The sequence below is a fragment of the Pseudophryne corroboree genome, chromosome 6, assembly GCF_028390025.1.
Source record: "Pseudophryne corroboree isolate aPseCor3 chromosome 6, aPseCor3.hap2, whole genome shotgun sequence".
Taxonomy (NCBI): domain Eukaryota; kingdom Metazoa; phylum Chordata; class Amphibia; order Anura; family Myobatrachidae; genus Pseudophryne; species Pseudophryne corroboree.
In genome coordinates, this window is record NC_086449.1 from 720,092,700 (window position 1) to 720,100,763 (window position 8,064).

Here is an 8,064-nt window from a genome sequence, read left to right on the forward strand (position 1 = left end):
ACTTTTAAATGGTGACTGAAGATGCTGATGAGTTAAGGAACTTGTGAATGATGATTGAAAACACAAATGATTTGCAAAGATGTAAGCGATGACTGAAGACGCTGATGATTCAAGGAACTTGAGAATAATGGTTAAAGACACTGGTGGTTTACAGAGTAGTAAATGGTGACTGAAGACGCTGATGATTCCAGGAACTTGAGAACAATAATTAAAGACACTGGTGGTTTGCAGAGTAGTAAACGGTGACTGAAGACGCTGATGATTCCAGGAACTTGAGAATAATAATTAAAGACACTGGTGGTTTGCAGAGTAGTAAACGGTGACTGAAGACGCTGATGATTCCAGGAACTTGAGAATAATAATTAAAGACACTGGTGGTTTGCAGAATAGTAAACAGTGACTGGAGACACTGATGATTCTAGGAACTTGAAAATAATACTTAAAGACTCTGATGCAGACACTGACTCCCAGCACGCTGATGACCGAGACACATGAAAGTCCAGAAGCTGCTTGAGAACGCTGGAAGCTGTGCAGCAGTTAACGCTGGAAGCACCGGAGACACTGGGGTAGACTGCGGAGAAACTCGCCGGGAACAAGAGCACTGGCAGTTCTTTGGTCGATTTAGCAGCAGAGACCAGCATGACCAGGAGCTGTAACAATCTCGACACGATGAACTGGCAACAGGGAGCCTGTGTGGCTGGCCTAAGTAGTGAGTTCAGGTGCTGCTCACAGCTGTGGTAACAGCTAATAATCAAGCTGCAGATACAGAGCAGAACGCTGAGCACCAGAGCAGAGAGCGCCACCCCAGGCATGGAGGAGAAACTACATGGATTGTGACAGTACCCCCTCCCTAAGGAGCGGATTCCAGACGCTCAACACATGTCAGAGTCTGAATCAAAAGGTAGAGGGCATATCAGGGTATCCTCATGCTGCCAAGGAAGTCCAACAGAGGCTTTCAACTTAGATTTTCCCTTTTTCTTCTTCTTTCTCCTTTTTGTGGATTTCCCAGTAGGAACAGTAGACTGGAGCTGAAGAAAACCAACAGGTAAGCTGATTGCTGGAGTCTCTAAGCTGGCAACAGGATTCTCGGATGAACCAAGATAGATAGGAACCTTAGATGACCCCGGATGGGCAGGAACCTCAATTGGGACTGAAGACTGGTAAGACCATGAATTGAATTTCTTAATTACCACTTCACTGAAGGCCACAAGATTGAGAAGAACTGGGTCATTGGTCTCAATTAGTGGACTAGCCCAAGCCGCGGCTTCTCCTCTGAAGGTCAGGAATAAAAATTTAACTATGTTGGATGGAGTAATTCCGAGGGAAGGATCTGTCTCCATCATAGAAAGATATCGATTAACTAGTGCGAAGTATTGCGTTAAATCTCCATCAAAGTAATCCAAAGATGGAGCGTTGGATGAATTCTGTGAAGTGGAAACTTGATTTTCTGGAAACACTGGAGATGGATCATCAGGACACTGAGGAGGGGACAGACTTTCAGGAGACTGGTCAGAAATATATGATGATCCTAACCGAACTTTGACTAGAGACTTGGATGGTACTTTTTGGATTTGGTCCTTCCTGGAAGTCCTGGGGGACTGGGCTGTACCCAAATCGTGAGCCAACAAGTTAGTAGTAGGATTGGAACCCAGGACTACAACAGTGCCTATGTGTCTAGATATATGGCCTGTGTTGTGAGAAACGAGAGTGCTAGATTCTTCTTCTGAGATTGACATAATGCTCAAAGCCCCCTCGTCACGGGGCTGAACTAAGGCAAAAGCCCCCTCGTCACGGGGCTGAACTAAGGCAAAAGCCCCCTCGTCACGGGGCTGAACTAAGGCAAAAGCCCCCTCGTCACGGGGCTGAACTAAGGCAAAAGCCCCCTCGTCACGGGGCTGAACTAAGGCAAAAGCCCCCTCGTCACGGGGCTGAACTAAGGCAAAAGCCCCCTCGTCACGGGGCTGAACTAAGGCAGAAACCCCCTCTTCACCGGGCTGAACTAAGGCAGAAACCCCCTCTTCACCGGGCTGAACTAAGGCAGGAGCCCCCTCTTCACCGGGCTGAACTAAGGCAAGAGCCCCCTCTTCACGGGGCTGGGCTGAGGCAAGAGCCCCCTCTTCACGGGGCTGGGCTGAGGCAAGAGCCCCCTCTTCACGGGGCTGGGCTGAGGCAAGAGCCCCCTCTTCACGGGGCTGGGCTGAGGCAAGAGCCCCCTCTTCACGGGGCTGGGCTGAGGCAAGAGCCCCCTCTTCACGGGGCTGGGCTGAGGCAAGAGCCCCCTCTTCACGGGGCTGGGCTGAGGCAAGAGCCCCCTCTTCACGGGGCTGGGCTGAGGCAAGAGCCCCCTCTTCACGGGGCTGGGCTGAGGCAAGAGCCCCCACTTCACTGGGCTGGCCTGAGGCAAGAGCCCCCACTTCACGGGGCTGGCCTGAGGCAAGAGCCCCCACTTCACGGGGCTGGCCTGAGGCAAGAGCCCCCACTTCACTGGGCTGGCCTGAGGCAAGAGCCCCCACTTCACTGGGCTGGCCTGAGGCAAGAGCCCCCACTTCACTGGGCTGGCCTGAGGCAAGAGCCCCCACTTCACTGGGCTGGCCTGAGGCAAGAGCCCCCACTTCACTGGGCTGGCCTGAGGCAAGAGCCCCCACTTCACTGGGCTGGCCTGAGGCAAGAGCCCCCACTTCACTGGGCTGGCCTGAGGCAAGAGCCCCCACTTCACTGGGCTGGCCTGAGGCAAGAGCCCCCACTTCACTGGGCTGGCCTGAGGCAAGAGCCCCCACTTCACTGGGCTGGCCTGAGGCAAGAGCCCCCACTTCACTGGGCTGGCCTGAGGCAAGAGCCCCCACTTCACTGGGCTGGCCTGAGGCAAGAGCCCCCACTTCACTGGGCTGGCCTGAGGCAAGAGCCCCCACTTCACTGGGCTGGCCTGAGGCAAGAGCCCCCACTTCACTGGGCTGGCCTGAGGCAAGAGCCCCCACTTCACTGGGCTGGCCTGAGGCAAGAGCCCCCACTTCACTGGGCTGGCCTGAGGCAAGAGCCCCCACTTCACTGGGCTGGGCAGCACTCTGTAGACTCTCGGGCTGGGCAGCACTCTGTAGACTGCCGGGCTGGGCAGCACTCTGTAGACTGCCGGGCTGGGCAGCACTCTGTAGACTGCCGGGCTGGGCAGCACTCTGTAGACTGCCGGGCTGGGCAGCACTCTGTAGACTGCCGGGCTGGGCAGCACTCTGTAGACTGCCGGGCTGGGCAGCACTCTGTAGACTGCCGGGCTGGGCAGCACTCTGTAGACTGCCGGGCTGGGCAGCACTCTGTAGACTGCCGGGCTGGGCAGCACTCTGTAGACTCTCGGGCTGGGCAGCACTCTGTAGACTCTCGGGCTGGGCAGCACTCTGTAGACTCTCGGGCTGGGCAGCACTCTGTAGACTCTCGGGCTGGGCAGCACTCTGTAGACTCTCGGGCTGGGCAGCACTCTGTAGACTCTCGGGCTGGGCAGCACTCTGTAGACTCTCGGGCTGGGCAGCACTCTGTAGACTCTCGGGCTGGGCAGCACTCTGTAGACTCTCGGGCTGGGCAGCACTCTGTAGACTCTCGGGCTGGGCAGCACTCTGTAGACTCTCGGGCTGGGCAGCACTCTGTAGACTCTCGGGCTGGGCAGCACTCTGTAGACTCTCGGGCTGGGCCCTCTGAACCCCTCACTGGGGCTGTACGCTCTGAACCCCTCACTGGGGTTGGACGCTCTGAAGAACCCCCCTTGGGGCTGGACACTCTGAAGAACCCCTCACTGGGGCTGGACGCTCTGAACCCCTCACTGGGGCTGGACACTCTGAAGAACCCCTTCTTGGGGCAGGATACTCTGAAGAACCCCTTCTTGGGGCTGGACACTCTGAAGAACCCCCTCCTGGGGCGACAGGCTTGGAAACTCTAGGTGGAAGACCAGTTTTGTGACAGATGGTATTTAAAGATTGGAGATACACTCTGCCCCCATTTCTTGGTTTTCGAATGGGACAGGTTAAAATAAAATGTCCTTGACCCCCACAATACAGGCAAAGTTTATAGTCTCTACGATACTGGCGTTCTGTTTCAGAGAGGCTAGGTCGAGGGAAACTTTGGAACTTGCCTCTTGTCTAAGGAGGAGAGGTGCCCCTAGCATGCCTAGTCCATGGGTCAGAAGAAAACTCCTTTTCTGGAGCTATTTTACTGGGGTCCACCAGTCTCCCCAGGAATTCAGGAAGAACGCATAGAATACCGGACACTAAAGTCTGTAGCTGGTCTAACTTCTCCTTTAAAATCCCCAGTTGTAAGAAATCTAAAGAAGGTGATGTCCCGGGAGCTGAGGAATTAACGAGCTGTGAGAAAACTCCCTCAGGCAGACTGCAATTATCTCCCCTGCTGTTTGTTTTTGGCCAGTTCATACAGTCAGAATTCGTTTGGATCTCCCATTGTGAGAACATATTAGCAGGGACTGATGTTCACGGTATAATAGCAAGTTTATTAAAGCGGTGTACAACTGTAAACAATAAATATAAAAGCAGGAATAACTAGAGAACACAAAGGGAAAACTGAGGGGACATGGGATGCCAGGAGACTGTGAATACACAGGATGCCAGGAGACTGTGAGTACATGAAAATGATGTAGACTGTGGTAGAGTATGCACGTACCAGGGTTGCAGGATTGCACTGTAGCTGGACTGCAGGATTGCACTGTAACAGGACTGCAGGATTGCACTGTAGCTGGATCACAGGATGGCACTGATGATTTGTAAACTTGTGAACGGTGACTAAAGGTGCTGATGAGTTAAGGAACTTGTGAATGATGATTTAAAGACACTGGTGATTTGCAGACTTTTAAATGGTGACTGAAGATGCTGATGAGTTAAGGAACTTGTGAATGATGATTGAAAACACAAATGATTTGCAAAGTTGTAAGCGATGACTGAAGACGCTGATGATTCAAGGAACTTGAGAATAATGGTTAAAGACACTGGTGGTTTACAGAGTAGTAAATGGCGACTGAAGACGCTGATGATTCCAGGAACTTGAGAACAATAATTAAAGACACTGGTGGTTTGCAGAGTAGTAAACGGTGACTGAAGATGCTGATGATTCCAGGAACTTGAGAATAATAATTAAAGACACTGGTGGTTTGCAGAGTAGTAATCGGTGACTGAAGACGCTGATGATTCCAGGAACTTGAGAATAATAATTAAAGACACTGGTGGTTTGCAGAATAGTAAACAGTGACTGGAGACACTGATGATTCTAGGAACTTGAAAATAATACTTAAAGACTCTGATGCAGACACTGACTCCCAGCACGCTGATGACCGAGACACATGAAAGTCCAGAAGCTGCTTGAGAACGCTGGAAGCTGTGCAGCAGTTAACGCTGGAAGCACCGGAGACACTGGGGTAGACTGCGGAGAAACTCGCCGGGAACAAGAGCACTGGCAGTTCTTTGGTCGATTTAGCAGCATGACCAGGACCAGGAGCTGTAACAATCTCGACACGATGAACTGGCAACAGGGAGCCTGTGTGACTGGCCTAAGTAGTGAGTTCAGGTGCTGCTCACAGCTGTGGTAACAGCTAATAATCAAGCTGCAGATACAGAGCAGAACGCTGAGCACCAGAGCAGAGAGCGCCACCCTAGGCATGGAGGAGAAACTACATGGATTGTGACAGTATTTAATAAGAATATTTCATTCATTCAGATCTAGGATGTATTATTTTAGTGTTCCCTTTATTTTTTTGAGCAGTGTATATATATATATATATATATATAAAATCATTAGCGAGATTATATATATATATATATATATATATATACACTGCTCAAAAAAGTAAAGGGTACACTAAAATAACACATCCTAGATCTGAATGAATGAATGAAATATTCTTATTAAATACTTTGTTCTTTACATAGTTGAATGTGCTGACAACAAAATCACACAAAAATTATCAATGGAAATCAAATTTATTAACCCATGGAGGTCTGGATTTGGAGTCACACTCAAAATTAAAGTGTAAAAACACACTATAGGCTGATCCAACTTTGATGTAATGTCCTTAAAACAAGTCAAAATGAGGCTCAGTAGTGTGTGTGGCCTCCACGTGCCTGTATGACCTCCCTACAACGCCTGGGCATGCTCCTGATGAGGTGGCAGATGGTCTCCTGAGGGATCTCCTCCCAGACCTGGACTAAAGCATCCGCCAACTCCTGGACAGTCTGTGGTGCAACGTGGCGTTGGTGGATGGAGCGAGACATGATGTCCCAGATGTGCTCAATTGGATTCAGGTCTGGGGAACGGGCGGGCCAGTCCATAGCATCAATGCCTTCGTCTTGCTGGAACTGCTGACACACTCCAGCCACATGAGGTCTAGCATTGTCTTGCATTAGGAGGAACCCAGGGCCAACCGCACCAGTATATGGTCTCACAAGGGGTCTGAGGATCTCATCTCGGTACCTATTGGCAGTCAGGCTACCTCTGGCGAGCAAGAAAGAACGGCTGCGCTGTATGTCAGGAGGTGATAAGGAAAGAGAGCCGGCGTATAGAATATGTAATATTTATTAAATAATAAAATGAGCAATAAAACAAGACATATATAGACCAATAGATATAAATCTAGTGATCACACCTTGATAATCCCAGGATATGGAACGTCTCCTATTGTATATGGCAATTAAAAATGCAATGGACGGTATAATTATAAAAAGTCAGTTTTCCGCAGATTGTCAGCCGTGGCTAGGCTGGAAATAAATGAAATGCAGCACATGTAGTTCCAAATAGCGGAGTGCTTGTAATCATCAGGTATACCGTGCAGACGGTGTTACCTCTCCGGTGGTCTGGTCTTGATACCTTTGAAAAAGTCACATGGTATGTGACGAAACACGTCAGGGACCCCGCCTCTTCACACACCTTGTTCAGGTGTTACATCAGGTGTACTTGTGCTGATCAAGTTGGATCTCCGTCTGGCTGCCAAATTACTGAGAGCGACCGCTGGACGATACGCCACCACAGTCAGCTATTTCATAAAGGTGACCCTTCATCTCCTCCCCGCTGCACAGTGGATGTGGGCACTGCAGGACTGACGGCCGGGGACGCCCGGCTTTCGACCAGCCTATGCACTGCAGGGAAGGCAGATATAACATGTGCAGAAAGAGTTAGATTTGGGTGGGTTATTTTGTTTCTGTGCAGGGTAAATACTGGCTGCTTTATTTTTACACTGCAAATTAGATTGCAGATTGAACACACCCCACCCAAATCTAACTCTCTCTGCACATGTTATATCTGCCTCCCCTGCAGTGCACATGGTTTTGCCCAATTGCTAACAAAAATCCTCCTGCGATCAACTTGGAATTACCCCCTTTATCAGGAATTTTATAATCTATATTGGTTTTGTTTTTGAGGCGCTGTTTTAGCAGCTGAGTGTTGTTGTGTTCTACCTCTGGCGAGCACATGGAGGGCTGTGCGGCCCCTCAAAGAAATACCACCCCACACCATTACTGACCCACTGCCAAACCGGTCATGCTGGAGGATGTTGCAGGCAGCAGAACGTTCTCCTTGGCGTCTGCAGACTTTGTCACATGCTCAGTGAGAACCTGCTTTCATCTGTGAAGAGCACAGGGCACCAGTGGCGAATTTGCCAATCTTGGTGTTCTCTGGCAAATGCCAAACGTTCTGCACGGTGTTGGGCTGTAAGCACAACCCCCACCTGTGGACGTCGGGCCCTCATACCACCCTCATGGAGTCTGTTTCTGATCATTTGATAGACACATGCACATTTGTGGCTTGCTGGAGGTCATTTTGCAGGGCTCTGGCAGTGCTCCTCCTGTTCCTCCTTGCACAAAGGCGGAGGTAGCGGTCCTGCTGCTGGGTTGTTGCCCTCTTAAGGCCTCCTCCACGTCTCCTGATGTACTGGCCTGTCTCCTGGTAGCGCCTCCATGCTCTGGACACTACGCTGACAGACACAGCAAACCTTCTTGCCACAGCTCGCATTGATGTGCCATCCTGGATGAGCTGCACTACCTGAGCCATTTGTGTGGGTTGTAGACTCCGTCTCATGCTACCACT